This window comes from Callithrix jacchus, chromosome 10 (assembly GCF_049354715.1).
Source record: "Callithrix jacchus isolate 240 chromosome 10, calJac240_pri, whole genome shotgun sequence".
Classification (NCBI taxonomy): Eukaryota; Metazoa; Chordata; class Mammalia; order Primates; family Cebidae; genus Callithrix; species Callithrix jacchus.
In genome coordinates, this window is record NC_133511.1 from 4,706,940 (window position 1) to 4,732,753 (window position 25,814).

At 36.4% G+C, this 25,814-nt stretch overlaps 1 long non-coding RNA gene across 2 annotated transcripts in view; it reads left to right on the forward strand.

Annotated features, from left to right (window-relative positions):
• LOC108593700 (uncharacterized) overlaps positions 1-25,814 on the forward strand; it is a 493,787-nt gene that overhangs the window by 436,719 nt on the left and 31,254 nt on the right. Inside the window, exon 6 of one of the 2 annotated variants that reach the window (XR_013522982.1) lies at positions 16,782-16,848. The exons of the other annotated variant lie outside the window; for it this stretch is intronic. This is a non-coding gene — a long non-coding RNA (uncharacterized LOC108593700). The remainder of the gene's footprint in view (positions 1-16,781; positions 16,849-25,814) is intronic. 2 annotated transcript variants of the gene reach the window in all.

Sequence of the window (25,814 nt, forward strand, 5' to 3'; positions counted from 1 at the left end):
AATTAGCTGGGCATGGTGGCGCGTGTCTGTAATCCCAGCTACTCGGGAGGCTGAGGCAGGAGAATTGCCTGAACCCAGGAGGAGGAGGTTGCGGTGAGCCGAGATCGCACCATTGCACTCCAGCCTGGGTAACAAGGGCGAAACTCCTTCTCAAAAAAAATAAAAATAAAAAAAATAATAAACATGTTTTATTCACAGGTTAATATATTATTAAATCTTGGGAAAAAAGCTCTCAATAACACACTTTTTGTTTTTATTTGGTATAATGATTTTTTTACAAAGCTTATTGGAATAGGAAAATGTTTAGCATGTCTGGTCTGTAGAAAAATATCAATTGTTATTGATTTTCATTAAGACAAACACCTGTAGTTTAAGGAAAACATGATATAATACCTGTAGGTTATAGTTATTTTTCGTTAGCTTAGCTCTTTTTCTGTTTCCTATTCCCAGTGCCAACCCCCTGCAACCACGGTCCCCCCAGAATAATACAGAAGAGGAAACATACTGTTTTGCTTGATCCATACCTACCTCCTGTTTTAGCCGGGTAGTGCATTATTGCTTCCGTCCCCCACAGAAAGACCCATGGCGAGACAAAGTGGTGTATACCTGTAGTGCCATCGCTCCAGAGGCTGAGGCCGGAGGACTGCGTGAGACCAGTAGTGGTGTATTGTGACCACACCTCTGCATAGCAACTGGACAACACACCAAGAACTTGTTTTAAAAAGAAAAGCCAGTGTTTGACCTCTGTAGCCCTTTCTCCAGTGCTTTCTATCGATCCTAATCTAGACTGTTCAATTCTCTGTTTTTTTTTTTTTTGTTTTGTTTTGTTTTTGAGACAGAGTTTCGCTCTTGTTACCCAGGCTGGAGTGCAATGGCGTGATCTCGGCTCACCGCAACCTCCGCCTCCTGGGTTCAGTCAATTCTCCTGCCTCAGCCTCCTGAGTAGCTGGGATTACAGGCACACGCCACCATGCCCAGCTAATTTTTTGTATTTTTAGTAGAGATGGGGTTTCACCATGTTGACCAGGATGGTCTCGATCTCTTGACCTCGTGATCCACCCGTCTCGGCCTCCCAAAGTGCTGGGATTACAGGCTTGAGCCACCACGTCCAGCCAATTCTCTGTTAAGTCCGTATCATTTTATTTTCCTGCCACCTTGTCTTTGGTTGTAATTTTCTTGCTGCTTCTTCCTGGAAGGATCTCACACATTCTTCATCTAGCTTCTTCTCTTGTTAAACGATATTAATACCAATCTTTCAAGATCTAGGCAAAAGCTACCTATTCCCGAATACCTTTGCCTCTGCAGCCAGAAATAATCATCTCTAAACTACCATTGCCCTGAATTTATATCACCTTCTCAGACATCCATTAAAAGTATAATTGCTGAATGCCTACTATGTGCTAGGAAACATTTAGGTACTAGGGACAACTGCTGAACAAGGTCAGATTGTGACCTCATGGAAACATGAAGCCTCTGCTAGTAGCATTCAGAGACTAACATTTATTAGAGTTTTATGTGTTTTTCTCCCTTCCAAGTGCATTAACTTTCTGAAACTGGGAATAGTGTTCTGTTCATCTTTGTATCCTCACAGTGCTTAGGACAGTGTCTGGCATGTAGTAGATGGATGATTGATAAATTGATCTTACTGTTTGGAGAAAACATGCTCCATTTCATTTGAGTACCTTTGGAAGCACAGGTGGCCCCTGATGTACTGGCTTATTCTTATCCCACTATGTGATCCTTTTCTATCTTTAGCCTGAATTCCATCTCTGTTATTAGTAGCTTATGAGTTATTGTAAAATAACAGGGATTTTAAAGAGTGGGAATGGAACTTTGGAAGGTTAAGGAGTAGCCAAAATAAAGAAATACAAATCTGAACACTCCATTTTCATATTGACAACTATTTATAGAAAATATTTTTTAGGATAAAACCTAAGCCAATTAACATACCTAACCAGGACTTGTATAAAATAGACTCTGCCAAGTTTTTAAATTTCATTTCTCCCGTTCTGTTTGCCTAGCTAATTCCTGCTTAGCTTTAGTCGTTCTGTTTCCTGCCACAAAACACACTTAAGTTTTCTTTTTGGGAACCACCTTTCCCCTATTCTCAGCCTTGTGGTCTGTGAAATTAGCTGACTGGCTGAAGTTAACTCGGGGTACCTCATCTCCTGTGTCCATTAACAGAGCCTCCTCATTTCCCCCCCAGTCCCCAGCTGTATATTAACGGACTCACACGACAGGGATTTTTGTGATGACATTCTTTCAGGTGGCATAACAGACTTAAGGTTGATCCATGTCATAGTGTGTGTCAGTGCTTTATTCCTTCAGAGGCCTGAAAAAAATACCATTGTATGGATATATCATATTTCATTTATCCCTGGACATTTGAGTTTCTTTCACTATTTGGCTATTATGAATTCTACAGTGAACAACCATGTACAAGTATTTGTGCAGACATATGGTTTCAGTTATCTTGGATATGTACCTAGAAATGGAATTGCTGGTTATATGGTAAATCTGTTTAACTGTGTAAGGCACTACAGAACTGTAGTTCCGTATTGGCTACAGCATTTTACTTTCCACAGTGTGTGAGGGTTCCAATTTCTTCACTGACTTCTTGACAACAACTGCTGTTATCTGTCATTTTTATGATAGTCATCCGACTGGCTGTCAACTGGTATTTCACTATAGTTTTGATTGACATTTCTCTAATGACTAATGATGTTGAGTATCTTTTCTTCTGGTTATTAGACATTTGTATAACTTTTTGGAGAAGCATCTATTCAAATCTTTTTTTATGTTTTTTAAAATAAGACAACTTTTAGAGCAGTTCATGTTTGCTGCAAAACTGTGTGGAAGGTGAAGAGATATTTTATGTAACCCCTGCCCCTACACATGCATGGCCTTCCCCACTTTCAATATCCCTTATCAAAGTGGTACATTTATTGCAACTTGAACCTACATTGACACATCATTATCCCCAGAACCTTAGCGTTCACTCTTGGGGTTGTACATTCTATGGGTTTGGAAATATATAATTATGTGTATTTACCATTAGAGTATATAGAGTGGTTTCAATGACCAAAAAATTCTCTGTGGTCTGCCTGTTTATCCCTGTTCACTCTATATCCTTGCCATCACTGATTGTTTTACTGTCTCGTGGTTTTGACTTTTCAAGAGACTTATATAGTTGGAATTATATAGTATGTAGCCTCTCCAGATTGGTTTCTTTCACATAGTAAGTAATGTTTACTTATGTTTCCTCTGTGTCTTTTCATAGTTCCTTTATTTTTGGCATTGAATAATATTCCATCGTCTTCTCCCTTCAATTTTTACTTTTCCCATTTCATTTACTTTTCTCTTTTCAATCTGGATGTCTTCTATTTCACTTATTTGTCTAAGTCCTGGCTGGAACCCCCAGTACAAGGTTAAATAGAATAGGAAGATGCTGAGTCTGTCCCACAGTCTCCGGCCGAGTGACAAATGAACAGAGTATGCAGACACAGACTTGCCTGTCAACAGGACTAGGGGACCCCTGCCAGAGTCTGCAGCAGCCCCAATAAGCTGGTGACACTTGCATTTATTTAGTACAGATGTCATGACAAAGAGCTAGAGCAAACACGATTTATGGGTAATAAACAGTGTCGACCTCCCGAGTAGAGAGCAGTCATGTGTGTGGATGATCAAAGATCGGTTTTAGGACAACATAAGTAAACAAGCTACTTAGATAAACTACTAGATTTGGAAGATGCGCCCAATAGAGTATAGCAGGCAAAGTGAGAGAATAAAAAAGGAGCAGATTATCTGGAGTTAACAGTGTCTGTGTCCAGAGCAGGATTCACTTAGCCTCCTGAGTCATCTTCTTCAGCATCCCACAGGTGATGTTGGGGCTTGTGTCATCTGGAGTCGCAGGTCCTGCAGGGTCATTTCCTTCATTTCTGGAACCAAATTTTGTCCTAGCCACGCCATAGTATGGTTTGATGCATCATGCTGGAATCCAAAGAGAATCTGAGGGGGTGTGAACACAAGCATGACCTCTTCCCCATGTAAGCAAATCATTTGGATCACACCATACATTACTATTTACATCTTTCCATAAAACTGTGGGTTTTATTTCTTGAGAGGTTTTAGCGAAGTGCTTTTCTGTAGCTGCTTGAAATTCACCATCTAAATTTAAGAAATTAAGGGTAGATAAGGCTTGTGCTAGTAGTGTTGCAGGGTCAGGGTCTTTACTCACATTCCCCCTTTTTTTGTTTCCTGAGCATATTTTTAAGAGTGGAGTGAACTACTTTTGTAGAAAAAAATACAGGAGTCCGAGGTAAGAACGGAAGTAGTTTGTCAGCATGAAGGACAAGCTCTGTATGGCCTGCATAACAGAGGGTGCTTTCTGAAAATCTAGAGATAGGGGCAAGACTACTTTGAATTGCCTTTTACTCAAGGGAATTCTTACGACATCAGGGTCATAACCTAGCAACAGATTGCATTGTCTGTGGCCCATATAGATGACTTTACTAACGAGCTGGATATAGGGAGATAGTGCCTTAGTCCTCGTATGTGAGCAAAACACCCATTCCAGGAAGCACAGCCCTGGAGACATCTGTCCTAGTAATCCTGCTGGGGAATGAGTAGGAAAAACAAACAATGGAACTGAATATTTCGGGTCTCTGCAATCTTGGTGCCTCTGAGACATAGCTTGCTCTACTTCCTCAATTTCCTTTTTTGCTGCTGGGGTTAAATACCTGGGAGAATCTAAGGCTGTATTTCCTTTTAAGATAGAAAACAGTTTTGCCACTTATCCGTAGTTATGCCAAAGGTGGGGCAAAGATAGTTAATATTGCCCAGTAATTTTCGATGATCATTTAAGATATGTAAGTTGCTAATATTTAATTTAACCTTCTGATATCTTACTGACCAGGAAGTTAGTATGTGTCTAAGATATTTCCAAGAAGAAGACATTCGTACTTTTTCAGGTGGTATGATTAAATCTCTTAACTGTGTATTCCTTTGGATAGAGGCATGTAAACATGAAAGTACTGGCTTCGTTGATTCTGCTAATAAAGTATCATCCATAAAATAAATAATCTTGCAACTAGGAAATTGCTCTCTCCTGGGGAACAAAGCCTGATTTACGTAATACTGACACATGGTAGGACTGTTTGGCATTTTTTGAGGAAGCGCTTTCCAAATAATCGGCGAGGTGGCCTTTCATGATTGACAGCTGGTACTATAAACACAAATTTTTCTCTGTCCTGTTCTGCTAGGGGAATAGTATAAAAGCAGTCTTTTAAGTCAATAATGACTATAAGCCAATTTTGAGGAATTGCTGCAGGAGAAAGGAGCCCCTATTGGAGGGGCCTCATAGGTAGCAAATTAGCATTGATAGCCTGTAAGTCATGCAAAAGTCTCCATTTGCCCGACTTTTTGGGAATGACAAAAATGGGAATTCCAAGGGCTGTTAGATGGTTCTATATGACAGCTGTTAATTGCTCCTCAACTAATTTTAGGCTTGTAGTAATCTCTCTTCCTTTAAAGGCTACTGTTCTACCCAAATAGGATTTTGAGAGAGCCACATCAGGGGTAGGGGAGGAATAACAGTGGCCGTTATTAGAAAAATGTCTGCTTTTCACATAATGCATCAAATTCTGCCCTCCAGAGGAGGCATTGACTGGCATTAGCACTGACCAGTCCCATGGGCTCATATGGAAGTTGTCTGCTCTGACCTCAGTTAACCCTTTTGTAAATAGGCTAGTGGCTCTGTTTTCTCCAATGCTTTTTCTTACCTCTTTATAAGTTTCAAAAGTAATGGGTTCATATGCATGATTGCCTTGTCTGTTTTCCACTACTGGGCAGGCCAAGAGTTCCCTTTCTAATTCTGCTTGCCTAAGACAGGGTCCCATAGCTGTAACATATCCCTTGTATTTTTCCAATTTACTTGGGGAGGGGGCTCAGGGGATATTGTTGTTTCTTATGTGACACTTTTATTCAGGAATAATGGCTGAGTGAGGGGGATGAGGTGGTAAGGTAGGTGATGGTTCCTCTTCCCTTGCCTTTTTGGGCTCTTCTGTGTAGAGCATGCCCAAAGCAAGGCCCATAACATTAAAGATGTTAATGGGACCCATTGCCCTTGTGCATTAATACATTTAAGATTTCTCCCCACTTGTTCCCAGAGCTCTACGTCTCACATTTCTTCTTCCATGAACAGGGTTATGGGAAACAACAGTTTGCATTAGATCGCTCAGTTGAGCCTGTGAAAGTGAGGCTCTGCTAGCTTTAATCAGCTGTTTCAATCCTTTTATATACTGTTTCTGTTGTGCTGATAACTGGTGTCCCATGATGAAACCCTAGTTTGAACAGTTCCCTCGAAGTTGGAAATATCAAGTGGGCACCAGTGACTTGCTGACTTGCTGACTGTGCAGTCTCTTCTTCACTTTCGAGGTTTTTGTTGTGATCCATTGCAGCATTCATCATGCAGGTGCACCAGCTGCCATGTCTGTCCCACAGACTCTGGCCAGGTGACAGATGAATGGAGTAAACAAACGCAGTCTTGCTTGTCAGTGTGGCTAGGGGGACCCTGCCAAAGTCAGCAGCAGCCTTGACAAGCTGGCAACACCTACATTTATTTAGTACAGATTTGAGACAAAGGCCTAGAGCAAACACCATTTGTGGGTAATAAACATTGTTAACCCCTGAATAGAGAGCAGTCCTGCAAGCAAATAATCAAAGGTCAGTTTTAGGACAACGTGCATAAACAAGCTATTTAGATAAACTCCTCCACATTCCTTTGTTATCTACTCTTTGTTGTTAGCTCAAGGTAGGAGGATTGGGCTGCCTACAGCCATAATCCTTCCCCAAAGCTTTTGCAAAACCTTCCAGCCTTCCAAGAAGGTTTGCATCTTTCCTACAATTTTTCCCACCACCCAGACCAATATCCTTGTCTTATTCCTGTTCTTAGGTTCTCAGTTTGAAAACCTTTAGTTTTTCACCATTAAATATGATATTACCTGGGGGGTTTTCTTAGATACCCTCTTTCAAGTTGAGGAAGTAGACTCTGTGTCTAGTTTTGTTAGGTTTTGTTTGCTTTTAATCATGAGTGGGCACTGGATTTAGTCAAGTGCTTTTTCTGTGTCTATTGATGTAATTATGTGGATTTTTACTATTTACTCTATTAACACGGTGGACTACATTAGTTAATTTTCCACCTTAAACCAGTCTTAAATTCTTGAAATAAATCTCGTTTGATTGTGGTCTATAATTCTTTTTTATATGTTGGCTTGATTTTGTTTGTTAACATTTTTAAAAGAATTTTTGTGTCCATATTTGTAATAGATAATTAATTGCTATATAGTTTTCTTTTCTTGTGATGCATTTGACTTCTGGGTATTGCTACTACCCTCATCACATGAGTTAGGAAGTGCTCCTTTGTTTTCTGTGTTTTAGATGAGGTTTTGAGGATTGGCATTAATTTTTTCTTAAGTGATAGAATTTACCAATTAAGTAAGCTAGGCTTTCCTTAGTGGGAAGTTTTACACTTACCTATTTCCTCTCATTGGTCATTATTGCTCTGTCCAGAATTTTTATTTCCTTGAGTTAGTTTTAGTAGTTTGTGTCTTTTCTGGAACTCATGTTTTTCATCTAAATTACCTAATTTGTTGACATATAGTTGCTCATAGTATTCCTTTTTAATTCTTTCAATTTTGATAATGACTGAAATGTTCCTCCTTTCAGTGCTAATAATTTGAATCTCCTCTTCTTTTTTGTCAGTCTAGCTAAAGGATTGTAAATTTTGTTGATCAAGGAACCAACTTGTGATTTCATTAATTTTCTCCATAATTTTTCTATTGTCTATTATGTTAATTACCACTCAATATTTATTATTTCCTTTACTTTACATTGTTTTGCCTTTTAAACAATTTTTTAAGATGGAAGTTAGCTTTCATAGTTGACGTATTATTTTTTAAGTTTAGGCATTTGCAGATTGACATTCTCCACCAAGGACTATTTTAACTGTACTCTATAAGTTTTGGTATGTTGGAGTTTTTATTTTTATTTGTCTAAAGGTATTTTCCTATTTCTCTTTTTTTCCTTTGGTCCATTTATTTTTTGAGTTTTTTAAAATTTCCATATATATACAATTTATTTTTGTCATTGATTTCTCATTTTATTCTATTGTGGTCAAAGAACATACTTTTTTTTTTTCAACTTTTATTTTAGATCCAAGGGATACATGTATGTGTTTGTTACCTGGGTATATCGCAGATGCTGAGGTTTGGAGCATGAATGATCCCATCATCCAGGTGCTGAGCATAGTACTGAATAGTTAGTTTTGTAACTCTAGCCTCTCTCTCACCCCTACCCTGCCTCTAGTAGGCTCTAGTATCTATTGTTGCCTCCTTATGTCAACAAGAACCTAAAGTTTAGCTCCCACTTGTAAGTGAGAACATGCAGTTTTCTGTTCCTGCATTAATTTACTCAAGATAGTGGCTTCCAGCTGCAAATGTGTTGCTGTAAAGGATATAATTTTGTTAATTTTTAGGGCTGCATAGTATTCCATGGTGTTTACATTCCACATATTGATTGTTGAATCCACCCTTAATGGCAACTATGTTGATTCCTTGTCTTTGCAAATGTGAACAGTGCTATGATGAACATACAAACGCATGTGTCTTTTTGGTAGACCGGTTTGTTTTCTTTTGGATGTATAACTAGTGATGGGAAGGCTGAGTCAAATGGCAGTTCTAAGTTTTTTGAGAAATTTCCAAATTGCTTTCCACAGTGGCTGAATTAATTTACATTCCCACCAATGGTATACAAATGCTCATTTTGTTCTGTAGCCTTGCCAGCATCTGTTGTTTTTCTACTTTAATAATAGCCATTCTGACTGTTATACAACAATATGTCATTGTGGTTTTAGTTTGCATTTCTCTAATGATTAGTGATAATAAGCATTCTCTAATGTTTTTTGGCCATTTGTAGTTCTTCTTTGAAGAAGTGTCTGTTCATGTTTTTTGCCCATTTTTTAAAGTGGTTATTTGTTTCTTTCTTGTGAACTTTTTAAGTTTTTTATAGATTATGGATATTAGATATTTGTTAGATGCACAGTTTGTGAACATTTTCTCCATTCTGTAGGTTGTCTGTTTCCTTTATTGATAGTTTATCTAAGTCCAACTTAGTCAACTTTTTGTTATTGTGGCAATTGCATTTGAGGACTTGATCATAAATTCTTTTCCGAGGTCCATGTCCTGAATGGTGCTTCCTAGATTTTCTTCTAGAATTTTTATAGGTTGAGGTCTTACAGTTAAATCTTTACTCCATTTTAATTTTTGTATGTGGCGAAAGGTACAGGCCCAGTTTTGTTTTTCTGCATGTGGCTACTGAACTAACCCAGCACCATTGCTTGAATGGGGAATGCTTTTTCCATTGCTTATTTTTGTCAATTTGTGAAAGACTAGGTGGCTGTAGGTATGTGGCTTTATTTCCGGGTTTTCTATTTTGTTCCATTGATCTATATATTTACTTTTATACCAGTACCACACTGTTTAGGTTATTATAGTTTTATAGTATAAAGTTGGATAATGCGAGGCTTCTAGCTTTGTCCTTTTTTGCTTAGAATTATTTTGGGTGTTCAGGCCCTTTTTGGCTCCATAATTTTACAGCAGTCTTTTTTTAATTATGTGAAAAATGACATTTGTAGAGTGTGGGAATAGTGTTGAATTTGTAGATTGTTTTGGGCAGTATGACCATTCTAATGACACTGATTCTTTTAATTAAAACGCATGGAATGTCTGTCCATTTGTTTGTGTCTTCTATTTTTTTTTTTTTTAAGCAGTGTTTCGTAGTTCTCCTTGTAATGATCTTTCACCTTCTTGGCAGAGAACATATTTTTTATGATGTCAACACTTTAAAATTTATTAGATTTGTTTTATAGGCTGACAATAATCCATGTGTTTTATATGCACTTGAGAAGCATGTGTATCTTGCTGTGGTTAGGTGAAGTGTTTTAAAACTATCCACTAGGACTAGTTGGTTTATATCTTATGAAAGTCTTCTATTGTCTTGTTGACTGTCTTTTTAGTTGTTCTGTCTATTACTGAAAATGGGGTAGTGAAGTATCCAGCTATTATGGTGGAATTATGTGTGTCTCTCTTAAATTACGTCTATTTTTGCATTCTCTCTTGAATTATGTCAGTTTTTGCATCAGGTGTTTTGATCTCTGTTGTTAGGTGAATATATGTTTATACTTATCTTCTTAATAGATGGGTCATTTTTTCATTATAATACATCTCTTCTTGTCTCTGGTAAGTATCTTTTATTGTTGTTTTGTTTTACAGTCCATTTTGTCTGGCACTGTTATAGCTACTCAGGCTTTCATGTGCTTGTTTGCATGGTTTATTTATTTTTCCTTTCCTCTTAATTTCAACGTACAGTATATTTAATATATAAATTATTTTTGAATTTAAAGTATGTGTCCTATAGACAGCATGTAAGTAAATACTGTTGTTTGCTTTTTTAACTTACCTGACAGTCTCTCCCTTTTGATTGGACGAATTCATCTACATTAGATATATGTGTGAATTTATGCTTACCATTTTATCTTTTGTTTTCTATAAGTTTTATATCTTTATTCATCCTTTAGTAATTTTTAAATTAAGTGAACATTTTATAGTGTAATATTTCAATTTCTCTAATTATTTTTACTTTTTGGGCATTTCCTTAGCCATTGCTTTTGGACTTGCTATGTACAGTTTGACTTACCAGAATCTGCTTAATATTTGCACTCACTTAATTCTGGCAAGATATAGAAATGTTATTTGTATATAATTCTAATTCCTCTTTCTCCATTTTGAGCTGTTATTGTTATACATATTATATTTTTTATGATAAATTATGTGGATACTGTGATATATAGTTGTTTTATAAATCAACAGCAAAAGGAAGTAAAATATATTTAATTATATCTTTCATAATTACCTAATTACCTTTACCAAAGCTTTTTTCCTTACATGTGGATTCAAATTACTTTCTGGTGAAAACTGCTTTCTCTTTGAAGGACTCTTTTTTATTTCTCATAGGATGTATTTTTTATATAGTGACTGCTAGGAATTAACCTAGTTTTTGTTTATGATTTGTTTCTTTGCTGTAATAATTTTCACCTGTTATGGTTTTTTCACTGCGAGGAAGGTCTAGAGATCACCTCATTGTATTCTACAGTGACACATTTTAAATATTAACATTTATATTTCCCTGAAGGCAAATATAAGATTCTGAATCAAGGAAAAATATTATTACTTATAGCAATAAGCAAATCAAGGGAAAGAAACCAAAAATTATGAATCTAGAAATTTATATCATATGGCTCACATAGCAGTTTCTTTTTTTTCTTCGTAAGAGAGAGAGAAAATAATAGTCTCCCTGAAGATATTCTCCTTAAATAATAAAGCCTAAAATAAAGGGTAAAGATACTTGGATCATGCCCTTTGGAATAAGAATAAATCTCTGCAGTAGGATTGATAATAGAAATGTCTCCTGTTTACAGTCACTAAAAAGTCTCCACCTTTCTGGGTTTTCTCCCCATAGGAATAAAAATACATATCTCCAAGAAGGTAAACTTTTCTGGAGTCCTGTCCCTCTCTATTCTGTCATCTTTTTAACAACTCGTGCTTGTGTTTCAACCCAAGTTAACTTGGGTTGTTGCTCAAACATCTTCATCATGCAGAAACATGGAAGTATTCATATTTTTTCTAACAGCCAGTAACATATGCTTAATGCTTATTGTTGATACTCTCTAAGGCCAGAAATCCAAAATAAGATCAGGACACATTTTCCTATTTTTATTTTTTTATCACACTACCTGGTTACCAGATGCCAGAAACCATAACCCAGGATAATATTAGCCTTGCCACTTCAGCTACAGTGTCACTCAAACATTGCCTTAGGCAGTTCACAACCTCTCTGGGGCACAATGTTTTAATCCTGGGAGATAAATCGTTACTTAGATGATCAGGATCCCCTGTACCTAAAATTTTATGACTTTTTAAATATAGAGACAGGCTCATTTTAAGCATAATGAGATAAAACAAAACAAAAAGTTTGTTCACCACTCCTAGAATTATTACTGTGAAGAACAAAAATGTGTTTCAAGTTCCAAATACTCACCTCAATCTTTTATCATGCATTTCACAACTTATTCATAAGTATCTCATTTAATAATTGAACTCAATGTAGTTACAATGTAAATAAACATGAAACCTCCTGACAAGTTTGGAGTATTTTCCAGTCTGAAACTAGTTAAGTTGGTTATCTCTCACAAGAATTTAAGAAAGCTTTTGGTTACACAGTAGTTAATGTCTTCTGCTTGTGTCTAAGTCTATTTTGTGCTGCTAGAACAGAATACCACAGAATTGGTAATTTACCATGAACAAAAATAGCTCGGCTCACACTTTTGGAGTCTGGGAAGTTCAAGACTGAGGGTCCCGTATCTGATGAGCACTTTCTTTCTGCCTCACGACGTGGTGGAAGGCATCTCACAGTAGAAGGGGAAAAAGAGGCAGAGAGTGAGCAAGAGGAGACCAAACTCAGCCTTTTATTAAAATAAAACAAAACACTCCTACAGTAATGGCATTAATCCATTCATGAGAGTGCAGATCTCATGGCCTGAATACCTCTTAAAAGCCACACCTCCCAACACTGCAACACTGAGTATCCAATCACACCTCCCAACATTGCGACATTGAGTATCCACACATAAACTTTAGGGATTACATTCAAACCATTGCCTACTCTGAGACGTGGTGGAATGGTCATCTTTTCCATCTACTTGTTAGGAAAACTCATGAATTGGTCCTTATAAGCAACTAAACAATAAACAGACTTTCAAAATCAAGAGAAAAGAGATTATTTGACCCTGAAAAGATGACACAAAGAGCTCTCTTGGTTTATCAGAAATTTTTAGAACCCAATTCAGATCTCTCATGAGTTGCAATTACCCTTCTTGTCTTTGGTTGTATGCAGAGCCACTTAATTAATTTCATTTTTGTATAATCTAACATAAATGGTTTTCTATTGCACCCAGTTTTGCTGTCATAAACACGTACATTTCTAAAATTTATGGCATTATGTAAAATCATGCAATAAAGACAAATAGTTGCTAGCAAATACCAAGTTAGGAGCAAAATCTTCAAAAATTTTATCAGTGACGTATACAAAGAAAAAATAGGAAAATAATGAAAATGATAGCCCAGTTACATAAATATACAATGGTCAAGAAAAACATAAATGCTGTAATAAAAATTATACTTTGTCTTGGCGTAGGGCAATTTGTTTCTGTAAGCAGACCTCAGATAGATTGAAGCTTCTGAGTTATCACGAAATGGTAGAAAAGAGGTTACCACATTTGTAATCGTTTGTAGCCATAAATCCTGGGGCATGTTTTTTCTTGCTATTTACAATGTAAGTCCTTTAAGGCATGTGTTTATGCTAGATACCTATTTCATCAAAATTTGAAAATTTGATATGATGTATAACCTTTAATTAACTTTTGTATCACTGCTGGAAACACATTTACTGCTTTCTAATCTTCACTCATGGCTTTGCTTAAAAGCTGAAGGCTTTGAAAATTTTAGTGGTATTTGAAAAGAGCCAAACCAGCCACTACTTGTACTGACAAGAGCTGTTTCTGCAGGATTTGACAATGTCTATTTAAAGTATTAGTTTACAGATAGTGCTTTAGATTTGATTGTAAGAAAGGACATTTATGACTTTTTGACTCTTTCTTCTGCTATACATAAGCTCAACAATCTTTCCATTACATTAAATTTTGAGGGCCTTATTTTCAGTTTTCATTGACTTTGAAGCACATGAAGTTTTTCTAATCAAAGATTTTTTTTTCCCCCCGAGCATTGTCTCCGGTGGTCCACAGTGTGGATTCCTGTAAGTCTGTTGCTTGAGAGCTGTCACATGCGCTTCCATTTCTTTCAAAACATTTTGTTATTTCAAGTTTCTTCTCAATATTTAAAGCTTTCATTTCTGATGTACTGTTTGGTGTTTTCAACCAAGGACGCTTGTATTTTGGGGATGTTGTTGAATGCATGTCACAAAGGCAAAATATTAGCAAACCACAGCCTTTTAGGATAACATGTGCAGTGAACAAAGTGAGTTGACAGAGAAGATATTCACGGTGTCGTGTGTGTGTGCATTTCGTGTATTCCTATGTGGTTCAATTCACCTGGATACAGGTTCATTTCTGTATGAACTTTGAATTTCTTGCAGGTGAAATTTCATGTGAACAAATGTGAAGTTGGCATTACTCTCAAATTATTCTCCAATAAATAAATTACATTGGAACAAACTTGTGTTTTCAAAACAAGTGCGATAGCAGAACTCACTGTCCTTGCAACCCAAAGTGCCTTCATTAAAGCTACTATATTTGTCTATCTTTTTGTATGTAAAACATATCATGTGATTTTTTTAAGTATATTTTTAAAACTTTAATTATATTTGCAGGTATTTAGCCATCTTCAAGAATATGAGTTGTCTACTTTAAGATTTTGAGGAATTTTGGAATATGGATGCTAAAATAAATGACTATACTGTAAGCAGAAGCATATTTTGTCTTATGAATTAGAGCTCAGACTCTAAAGATAGACTTTCTGTAATTGAATCAGCTGGAATACATTCATATTACTATGTAACCTTAGGTAAATTTTAATAAACAATTAATGCTATTATCTTTAATCACTGACTCAACTCACTTAATGGAAAAAGAAACAGTCTAGAATTACCAATTTTTCCAAGAAAATGGAAAATTGTTCCAGAGAGATCATCTTTAGCCAATATATAACCTACTATTACCTTTATAATATATAAAAGTAACATAAATGAAGACAAAGAAAACTGTTTATTTTATAATTTTCTGTTTGTCTCCTCTCAAATTCTTCATGTTAAAAGGCACCATTTTAAAAGGGACTGTAAATGACTAATGATAAATACTAAGTTCAATAAAAATAAATTATTGACATTAGAAGCCGTAACAGCTTTGCAAACTCCTATAATGGAACTGATATTCAATAATTAAGGCCTTGTGGGTCATGTAGTCTCTGTTGCAAAGGATTAAGTCTGCTACTTCAGCTCAAAAGCAGCCATGAACAATACAAAAATAAATGACATGGTGGTGTTTTAATAAAACTTTATTTACAAAAGCAGAAAGAAGGATTTCACCCACTGGCCATAGTTTGATGACTTCATGGAATAAATCACTCAGATTTAGCAATTCACTGTTAGAATATGTACATTTCTGTGACAGTGCTAATCTGTAGCAGAGATTTCAAAAAGAGCTTTATTTCAACAGCCTCACATCCAGTATTAGCAGGTCACCTGGATGGATTAAATAATTTCTGCAGGACCTCTGCTTTAGTGGTTCTTACAACCACTGAACTTGACTCTTTACAGCTATCACAGAACTTATGTCTCCCCTCCAGAGTGACTAATTTAATTGGCTTAAGGATGTGGTTCAAGCATCCGTATTAAAAGAGAAAATACAGATGATGCAAAGATGCAAGCATGGATTAAACAATTCTAATTTTAAGCCAGATTTTGTGACAGAAACATCTGTTAATGGTTTAGAAGGTGTTTATTGTTTTAAAATGCAGTGTTTTAAAGTAATTTACTATGAAGCTCTAGATAAGTAATAGAATGATAGTTCATTAAATATAATTTATTTAAAAACAGCATTCTTGATTTTTTTGATAAGGCAATGTTTAGGAATCTGAGTCAACTAGATCTCAGTCACTATATATATTTTTTCTTTGCCAGTGGTGGAAAGCCTTTCTTTACTTTTTATAATTTATCTAAAATCTTCAATTTATGACTCTTAAGACATAGCCACTAATGGAAGAAGGAAAAGCATAGGAAAAAGAAAGTGTTTGTGAAAACGGTAAAAAAGTCTAATACACATTACAATAAAAAATCAAGGAACAATTATTTATAACCCGTACTAAAGACTATATTTCATTATAACAATAAAATCTGAATTTTAAACTAAAGGAATCTCTTTGATGTATTTCAAGGGGAAACAGTGGAAATGTATAATCTTAAAGAATCATTGAGAACATAGTACTCTGTTGATTTTGCTTTCATATAATTGAAAAAGAGAATGTCTTCCAAGGTATAAAAGACTAGAAAAGCACATGATTAATAAAGAATTTAAAACATAGAGGGAGCTGTGCAGGGAAACGTAACTCTGAAGGCCTGGGCTGCTTAAACCCTCAGGTTTTCCACATAAAGATCTGTCTTCAGGACTTGCCTAAACCAGGCTTCTAGGAGACAACCTTTGGTGACTTAGACTGTTCTGCCTGATAACAGCTCATATTCTTGAGGTCTTGGGCCATGCTGTATTTGTTTGATCAGATAAGTTTACCCTAACAATGCAATTTTTGGTTAGTGCTTGTTTTTGCTTTGGGAGTGGTAGAACCTGGTTTGCTGAAGTCTGTCACACGGCCACTGTATGACTACATGATTGTGCCTCAATAAACACACTGGACACAAAGGCTTAGGGGAACGTCCTTGCCTGGCACCATTTTTAATGTGTTGTCACATATCATTGCTGGAAGAATTAAATATGTCTCCATGTGACTCCATTGGGAGGGAATGCATCAAAGCTTGTGCCTGTTTCCTCCTGGGCTTTAGACCAAGTGACCTATTCCTTTGCTGATTTCGATCTGCATCTGCAAAGTTATATAATAATCTATGAGTATAGCAGCTTTTCTGAGTTCTGTGAATCCTTCTAGGTAATCTGCAAGCTGAGAATTGTCTTGGGAACCTGTGACACAGAATAAATAGGAAGAATCATTACAGGTAAATTTAAGGCTTCAGTTCCAATGTACTGAAGTAACTAGTATATCAATACTGTTACGTCATGAATACCACCCTTGATAAGTTTTGATATATTAGAGAAAATCAGTGCCAGAATTGCTGTGATCATGACAGGATCATCAACCATGCTCCCAGTGTTTCAGAGAAACAATGTCAGGAACTGCAAATGCATAAGCTTGATATCATGTTCTAGAAATAGTCTGTAATGTATTTTAGAGCATAAAGCTTACTGCGAACAGGAGTTACAGAGTAGATCTCTTAGAACTGGGGAACATAATACATAGCATGTAATAAATATAACACATAATACATATTTGTAAAACTAAAGTAGTGTTGGGTTGCAAAACCGAAAAGATAAGAGATCATGACTAGGAATTAGCACAGATGCACAGTGAGTAAAAGAAGACAGCCCAACTGCATTGGCTCTTTTAATCAGTTGGTATCTAGTTAGATTGGCCAAGCACAGGAAAGCCATAGATAAAGCTTATTTGGATTCCAGCAATGTGTTAAAGTCTTTCATGATTTATTTGTTTACCAGCTGGAGAAATGTAGGCCAGATGTCAGGAAAATCAAGTATTGTCAGAATTGGATGAGAGTAGATTCAAGAGATTGAATGATGTTTCCCCAAGGGTCATCACATGGGATTCTGTCTTAGGCCTTGTCCTCTCTAACATTTTTATCATTGACTTGGATAAAGTAAAAAATGTATGCTTATAAAATTTTTAGGTAACAAAAAGCTGAGAGAAATAGCTAATGTGCTGCATAACAATCAATATTTGAAAAGATCTTGACAGCAATTTGCGTGAAAAAGACTTCAGGATTTTAGTTGAATACCAACTCAAAACAAATCAGCTGTAGCTGCCAAGGAAGTTAAATGTGTGTGGTATATAAATGCATTAGCATGCCTGTGTGGTGTGTGTGTGTGTGTGTGTGTGTGTGTGTGTGTGTGTGTATTTCATATGTGGTTGTTAAAAATTATCTCTTAGAAATATCAGTGGCTCTAATAGAATTCACCGACAGAGGTTGTCCTAAATCAAAATTATTTGGTTTCCTCTCACAAGTCAGTAGTTAGGATTGTGATCAACCATGCCCTAGTGTGCACTAGTGTAACCCAAAAAGCAGTGGTCCAAAATGGCCTTACTAATGCAGGGGAGGAAATTGTCAAATGGTATTAGGGCTTATTTCAATAAATATGTATTAAATTGTTTAAAGTGACCCACTTTAGCAAAAATTGTGTGTTACTGGTTGTTTTGAGATCAGAAAAGAGAAAAGCTAGATGACCTACCACAGAACCACCTGTAAGAGGAAATGAGAAAACAGGAAGTTTGTAGTTTGTTTAAAATATCTGACACAGAAAAACCTGTGTGAGAAGGAAGAGTGTTGAGTTAATAAGGAAATCATTTTGAGTGAAACAGAGAACGGCTAACTTAAAAGTGTTGTTGAGACAACAGAAAATGTTCTAACATGTGGAAATGGTTTCTCTGTGACAACCACCACCCTACTGTGAGCATCTGTAAGGCTCAGGAAGCTGCTGGGATTCTCTTCCTGTCTCCTTCCCAAGTGGGTCTCTGTTGGAGCTGTGCTCTCTAATGCACAATGCCCTTCAGTAAGTCCAGGGGTCACACACCTTGTAGCTTTACTCACTTACTTGCAAGAGAACCTGCAAGGTAAGCATGGGAGAATATAATTATCTTTGCTACTAAGGGCCTGGGAAGGGGACCACAGGTGAATACCACGTTAAGCTGTTGAAGTAGGCTAGAAGGGATGCTGGATGTTGGTACATCAGCAAAAATAGAGGGTGATTATTTTTTATCCAATTAAATGTTAGCAGAATGTTAAGTAGGACTATGTTTGTCACAGAGAATAAATGTGTAAAATATTTGGACAAATCGATCAGGGGCTAGCTCCTGAGAAGGACAAAAGCCTGAGTAAACTGGGGCCATCAAGTATCAATCATTGTCCCAACATGAAATAGCAAAGGCAGACCCTAGGCTGCTTGGAAGGGGTTAGGCTGGGAGGTAACTGAATCATGGGGCAGTTTCCCCTATGACGCTCTCATCAATGAGTTCTCATAAGATTTGATTGTTTTGTAGGTGCCTGGCATTTCAGGGAGGGACTCATCTGTGAGTGATCAATAGTCACTAGGGAAATAAATACCAGGGATAAGGAAGAAGGTGTCTGGCCTGACTGTGTGGCCATAGCATCCATTACGAACATCTTTATAAATCCCATTCACTAGTTTATCCCCAGAATTTTCCTCTGTAGAGAAAATATTCATTAGTTTTAAAGTCAAATACACAGGTGAAATAGTCCACCTTAAGGAGATCATAAAGCAGATAATTTGTATCATTCATTATATTTCTATAATAATGTATCCATGTTATATACACTATATATAAAACAATCTTAAAGGATATAAGCCTGACACCTTTCATTTGGTGTCTCCTCCACCCAGACTCTCACAATTCAGCGAAGTAACTCAAGTACAGAGTTAGTAATTGAAAAGCATTTAGAGGCAATTTAGAAGATTAATTGCAAAAGAAAAGTGTTAGAGGCTCTGAAAAAAAGAATATTGGTCCCAGAAATCAGAACAGTGAAGTCAGCATCCCCAAAGTGAGTGTGCCAGAGAGGATTAAAGAGAGAGACCTGCTTCCGCTTTCTTTTCCCTGGGCCCCCTTTCAGAGGTGTAGCAGACAAATTACAGAAGATAGAATTAAAGCTCATTCCACCCATGGGGTCTGCCACTATTTCACCAAAATAATATGGAAAAGCCAGGAGCCAGCATAATGAGAATTCGTAATTTCACAGCTTCAATAAAAGCTGTAAAAGTCATCAGAATGTTAAACCTGCAAGGAGAGACAGAGAAATGTGTTTTTATTTTGTTAAAACTCCTTGGTGAAACTCCAAGCAAGAAAGCAAAAATTTCTTAGAGGCCAAGAAATAGAATCACAAAGGAGGCCTGTAAGGAAGCTACCATTTTTCAAAGAAATGGCAAATATTTTTTAAAAATGAGATATCACCTGAAATATTCTCTAAGAATAAAATTAATTCATAACCTATAATTAAATAAGATGTTGATATTTTAATTTATAAATGCATATGAATGGCTGTGAAATCTATTTTTTAGAATGAGTTTCAGTTGTGCGATCACTGTAGGCTGCTCTGTGTTGTAAAATTACCTAAGTAGATACACCAGAACTTATATTTAATACCAACGTTTAAGTCTTCTTGTAAATGGTGTTGTGTGGGAGTGACTGCATCTTATAAACTTGCCAGAGCAGAGAAAATTCCAAAGGATGCTTAGTGGAGGAAAATGTATTGTAGATTTCATATCATAAAGTAGTGAATGTTAACTGGCTGTGGCATCTGGGTGTGTGGCGCAAACACTCCACTACTTACAACCTGAGTCCAAACAACTTACTTGAACTCTGGACTCAGTTTCCACATCTGTATTATTTGTAATTACCTCACAGGACACCAGTGACTGTTTAGAGCTTATTTTAGTGAATTGCATATTTTAATTATTCCATAAATGACAACTATTATTATTAGTATTAATTGCTGTCATGAGAAGAAATATGTCTTTAGAACAGAAATGTATTAGAACCATAGTAAATGTGGATGTGGGGAATATAATGAGTAAGGATTTAATGAGTAGAGTCAATTACGTTTAGTAAAACTGAGTTACCTGAAATTTAAGAAAGCTAAAAGACTTGACATATTTCTTCTTAATAGTTTTTATTATTATTTTGAGAAGCTCCTTAGTAATACACATTCAGTAGTTTGATCGGGTCATGGGTTGAGACCTCTAATGTTTCTTAACATTTATTAATTTTCTCACTGTTTGCCTGATACTGCTCTAAACACTTTATATTCATAGACCAAATTAACCTTCCCCAAAACCGTTATCAGGTACATGTGAGTCTCATCTCAAGGGGAAGAAAATATATGATAAGAGAGTTTCTAGTAACTTTCCTATTGTCAAATCACAGAGGCCAGATACCATCCCAGGCACCGTGGCTGCAGAGCTTGGGACTTTAAATAGTATACTGTGTTTTAGTGTATCTGCTTATATATTATACTGTATTATACTGTGTTTTAGTGTATCTGCTTATATATTATACTGTATTATACTGTGTTTTAGTGTATCTGCTTATATATTATACTGTATTATACTGTGTTAAAGTCTATTTGCTTATATATTATACTGTATTACTGTGTTATAGTGTATCTGCTTATATGTGTCCACTGCGCAAACATGGTTAAAAACACTGGTAAGTAAACCTGTTATTATTAAGTCAACTCAAGGGAAAGAAGTTTTCTGATTCCAGTGGCTCACCACTTCGACTATAGTCTGTCCCTGTTTACGCTGTTAGACTGTTTACAACCTCACCTCCTGATAATATTCACAAGCAGTGAAAATGAAACAGGGGTTTTGGGTTTTCTCCACTCAGTCCAAGCTCCTTTATGGCTTACCTGGCCAATGGCAAGAGTGGGAGCTGTGGTTATGTACCTGCATAGCATCTAACAATGGCGAGTGGCTCGCCACATGATTATGAGAATCGACTGGTGAGGAATAAGGGTGCCAAGGTTGAAAGGGCCTAACACACCAACTGTCAACTTGATCTCGGCAGCCCAAGGGGGATTACACTAGGATCCACCCAAAAGGATTAAATTATTTTATAGTCACACATATTTGAGGTCATTTGAAAACCTACTTTCAGACATTAGATGTTTTCTCTAATAATAAATAGCTGTTAATCCTTTGAGGTCATATATTAGTTTGCTAGGGTTTCCATATTGAAATACCACCAACTGGGTAGCTTCAACAATGGATTTTTTTTTTCTGAAAATTTTGGAGGTTAAAAGTCCAAGATCAAAGTGTCAGCAGGGTTGGTTTTCTTCTCTCCTTGGCTGCTACATGACTGTCTTCTCCCTGTGTCTTCAGATGGTCTTCTCTCTGTATATGTCTGTGTCCAGATTTTATTTTCTTATGAAAACATCAGTCATACTAGATTAGGACCAATGACTTAATTTTAATTTAATTATCTCTTTAAAGACTCTACTCCTCTATAGTTGAATTCTGAAGGACTAGAGGTTAGGACTTCAACATACAGACTTTCTTGGAGGACACAATTCAGCCCATGATACAATATCAGTGGAATAAAAATAATTCTACTCTACCATATTAGAACAATATATTGGGATGGGTGCAGTGGTTTGTGCCTGTAATCCTAGCACTTTTGGAGGCTGAGGCAGCAGGAAAGGGGGATCACCTGAGGTCGGGAGTTCGAGACCAACCTGGCCAACATGATGAAACCTGTCTCTACTAAAAATACGAAAATTAGCCAGGCATGAGATACACACCTCTGTAAATCCAGCTACTCAGGAGGGTGAGGCAAGGGAATCACTTGAACCAAGGATAAGGAGGTTGCAGCAAGCCAAGATTGGGCCACTGCATTCCAGCCTGTGCGACAGAGTGAGACTCTGTCTCATAAAAAACAAAAACAATTATTTTTCCACTGTCACCCAAACTTACATATTATTCCAGTCCAACAGAAGATTTAAGTTAAAAAAGATAATTTTCACCTTTGCTCAACATGGTCTGCTAATAAGCTGGCTGCACAAAAGGGAGTTGGAATTTCTTCCCCATCTAGTCTTTTGTTCCTTTGATGAGACGTGGCAAAAAGGAAAACTTTGCAACATCATGCCTCATTTTGCATACTTGCTAGAATCAAAGAAGAAGTTTCAGAGTGTGCACAGCTGAATAGAATGTCTGACCTTAATGTCATTTTTATTAGAATGTACTAAGCCTTTTGCTTTTCAACTAGCAGTGGCTATGGTTACACTTCTCATTTTTTCTGAAAACCATTGGTCAGAGCAGTTTTGTGCCCAAATATTTTTCATCTTAATGATCTGAAAAACAAATCACTAGACACTAAATTGCGGAACTTTGTATATATTAGGGTCCTCAACATTTTACAAATTAACCGAAGCTAAAAATTAAAGCAAAACAGTGACAAGACACTCAAAATCTAATTTCAAAGTAAAAAATTTCTTGTTAACTACAGATTTATGAAAGAAGCATGCATCTTTCTGTATCTGAAATGCTGATCTACATTATTTTGGTTCAGTATCACTTTATTTATTCTCCGAAAGGTTACTGAGAAGTCATGAACAGATTGAATAATTTCCTTGTTCTTCCCATGGCAGCGAAGAAAATGCTATTTAAATAATGATGTATGGAGTAAATCTGAGCGTCAGTTACAACTCAAGGATATATGGTGGAAAACTTGATAAGCTTAAGAAATACTTTTAAAATCTCATTTAATAGAAACTTTACACATCAATATAAGTAGGCAGAATTGCATGATGATCCTCCATGTACCCATTATAGCCTCAAGAGTATTCAGTAATGACAAATCCTTTTCTTTTTGACCCATAACTCCACTCACGCCCCTTTTGCTTGATTATTTAAAAGTGAGAGCCTGGGTAACATAGCAAGACCCCATTTCTACAAAAAATTAAAAACAAAAATTTGTCAGGCATGGTGGTTTTTGCCTGTGTTCCTAGCTACTGAGGAAGGTAAGGCAAGAGGAGCACCTGAGCACAAGAGTTCAAGGCTATGGTGAGCCACAAATATGTCACTGTACTCCAGCCTGGGTGACAGAGCCAGACCCCCATCTCTAAAAAAAAAACCAAAAATTGAAATGAGTTTCATACATTAAAAAATTTAGAAATGAATATTTGAGTATGTATCTATAAAATATAATGGCGCTTAAGAAGAACACCACAATGTGTGGGGCATGGTGGCTCATGCCTGTAATCTGAGTACTTTGGGAGGCCAAGGCAGGTGGATCACTTGAGGGCAGGAGTTGGAGACAAGTCTGGTCAATGTGGTGAAACCCCGTCTCTACTTCAATTAATTTCTTTTTTAACTAAATGCCTAGTCAGTTCACATTTCCCAGATTATCATATATATAGTTATGTATTTATGTATAATAAAATACATGCTATATATTTACCAGTTACATAAGTATGTGATCTATTCAATATATTCATTATGTATTCAGAAATATTTGAAAATTCAAATGCAGTCTATGTATTCCCACTGGTTGACAAGTTGCTTGTCTGTTTTTTCATTTGCTAGTTATTCTTCCCAATCTTTCTCTCTGTTTTTTTGTCATTTTGTTGTTGTTTTGAGAAAACTAAGTCACTCTCCTAGAAAGATCTCAACACAGAAATTGCTTTTTGCTGATTGTCAGTAATGACAAAAATGCAATTGCCTAAGTTGTCTGTTGCTAAGAGTATTTTTTCCAGAATAAGAACAGATGAAGGAAGGGGGCAGAGAAAGTATTCTCCCGAAGTTTGTGTGGAACACTAGAGCAAAGGCCAGATCAGAGATTAAATCCTGACTCTGAGAAGGAATGGCTTGGTATGAGGCAAATTTTTTTTGTGGGTATCACTGTCCATGTATATAAAATCACATATAAGTACATCATAGTCAAATTACTGAAAACCAAATACAAAGTGCGAAAGCAGCTAGAGAATAAAAGTCATGTATTTTATAGGATGATAAGAATAAAAATGATAGCTGATGTCACAATGAATACGTAAACTGCATTATGCATTCTTCTTTGAAAGAAGAATGGAGATGAAATGTTTAGTGGTGTTAATAGCTTGTGTGAAATATTAAAATGAATAACCTGTGCTGGAGAAACAAACAAACAAAAAGAAATTATACAGTTTAAAGCTTTGGTTTGGGGCAACTGCACCAAGGTCAAATCTCCACTTCACCATTTTCTTTCTGTATAGCTTGTGGTAGTTACATCGGCTGATTCTTAATTTTCCTTATCTTTCAAATGGTTATAAAAATGTCTACCTCATGAAGGTGTTGTAAAGATTAAAAGATAGAAATCAGTACGTTGCTTAATAAGTGTCATAGGTACCACAAATTGATGAATGGGCTTAGAGGGGAGAGACTATGCTAAGGAAATATAAACGAAATGAACCTGGATTTCAGCTTTCATTTATGTTTATTTACCTGTGTGTATGTGAGGGGCTGAAGTGACTCTCATCACAGTAAACCCAATATTTGAAATAAATTATCTGAATAATTTATTTTCTTTACAATTATTTTCTAGCTAACTGAGTTAGAAGGTTTCTGGCTTTGTAAAAAAAATTTTGTTTGTTTGTTTGAGTTGAGATGGAATTTCACTCTTGGCACCCAGGCTGGAGTGTAATGGCACTTTCACAGCTCACTGCAACCTCTGCCTCCTGGGTTCAAGCAATTCTGTCTCAGCCACCTGAGTAGGTGGAATTACAGGTGCCTGCTACCACACCCGGCTAATTTTTGTATATTTAGTAGAGACGAGGTTTCACCATGTTGTTCAGGCTGGTCTTGAACTCCTAACCTCAGTTGATCAACCCACCTTGGCCTCCCAAAGTGCTGGGATTACAGGCATGAACCACCGTGCTGAGCCTGTTTTTTGTCTGTTTGTTTCAAATAAGTAAGAAAAATGCAAGAAGGGATATACAGGTGCTCAAACTTTATTTCTATGGCTGGGGGTAGATACATGATTGTTCCTTGTATTATCCTTCATGCTTATCTGTATGTCTAAAAGCTTTATAACAATTTCTAAAATTATAATTTAATTATGGTTAGCTAGCACTAAGAAATGACAAGTCTTTAACAAATCTGTGTGATCATTTAGTTTCAAGTTTCAGTTAATGATGTATAGGGGTGTACAGAATGTGTTAATGATATGTTACGCCTGTCGATTACAAATATCTTCACTTCCTGTTTCTCTGCTCTTTATCTGTTTAATATCCTCTTTCTCATATACCCAAACACTTCTCTTCCTTTGAGGATATTAAGTCCCCTTTGCAGTTATTAATGTTATATTGGTTGAAATAATTTAGGGAATGAAGCCAACAATATACAGACT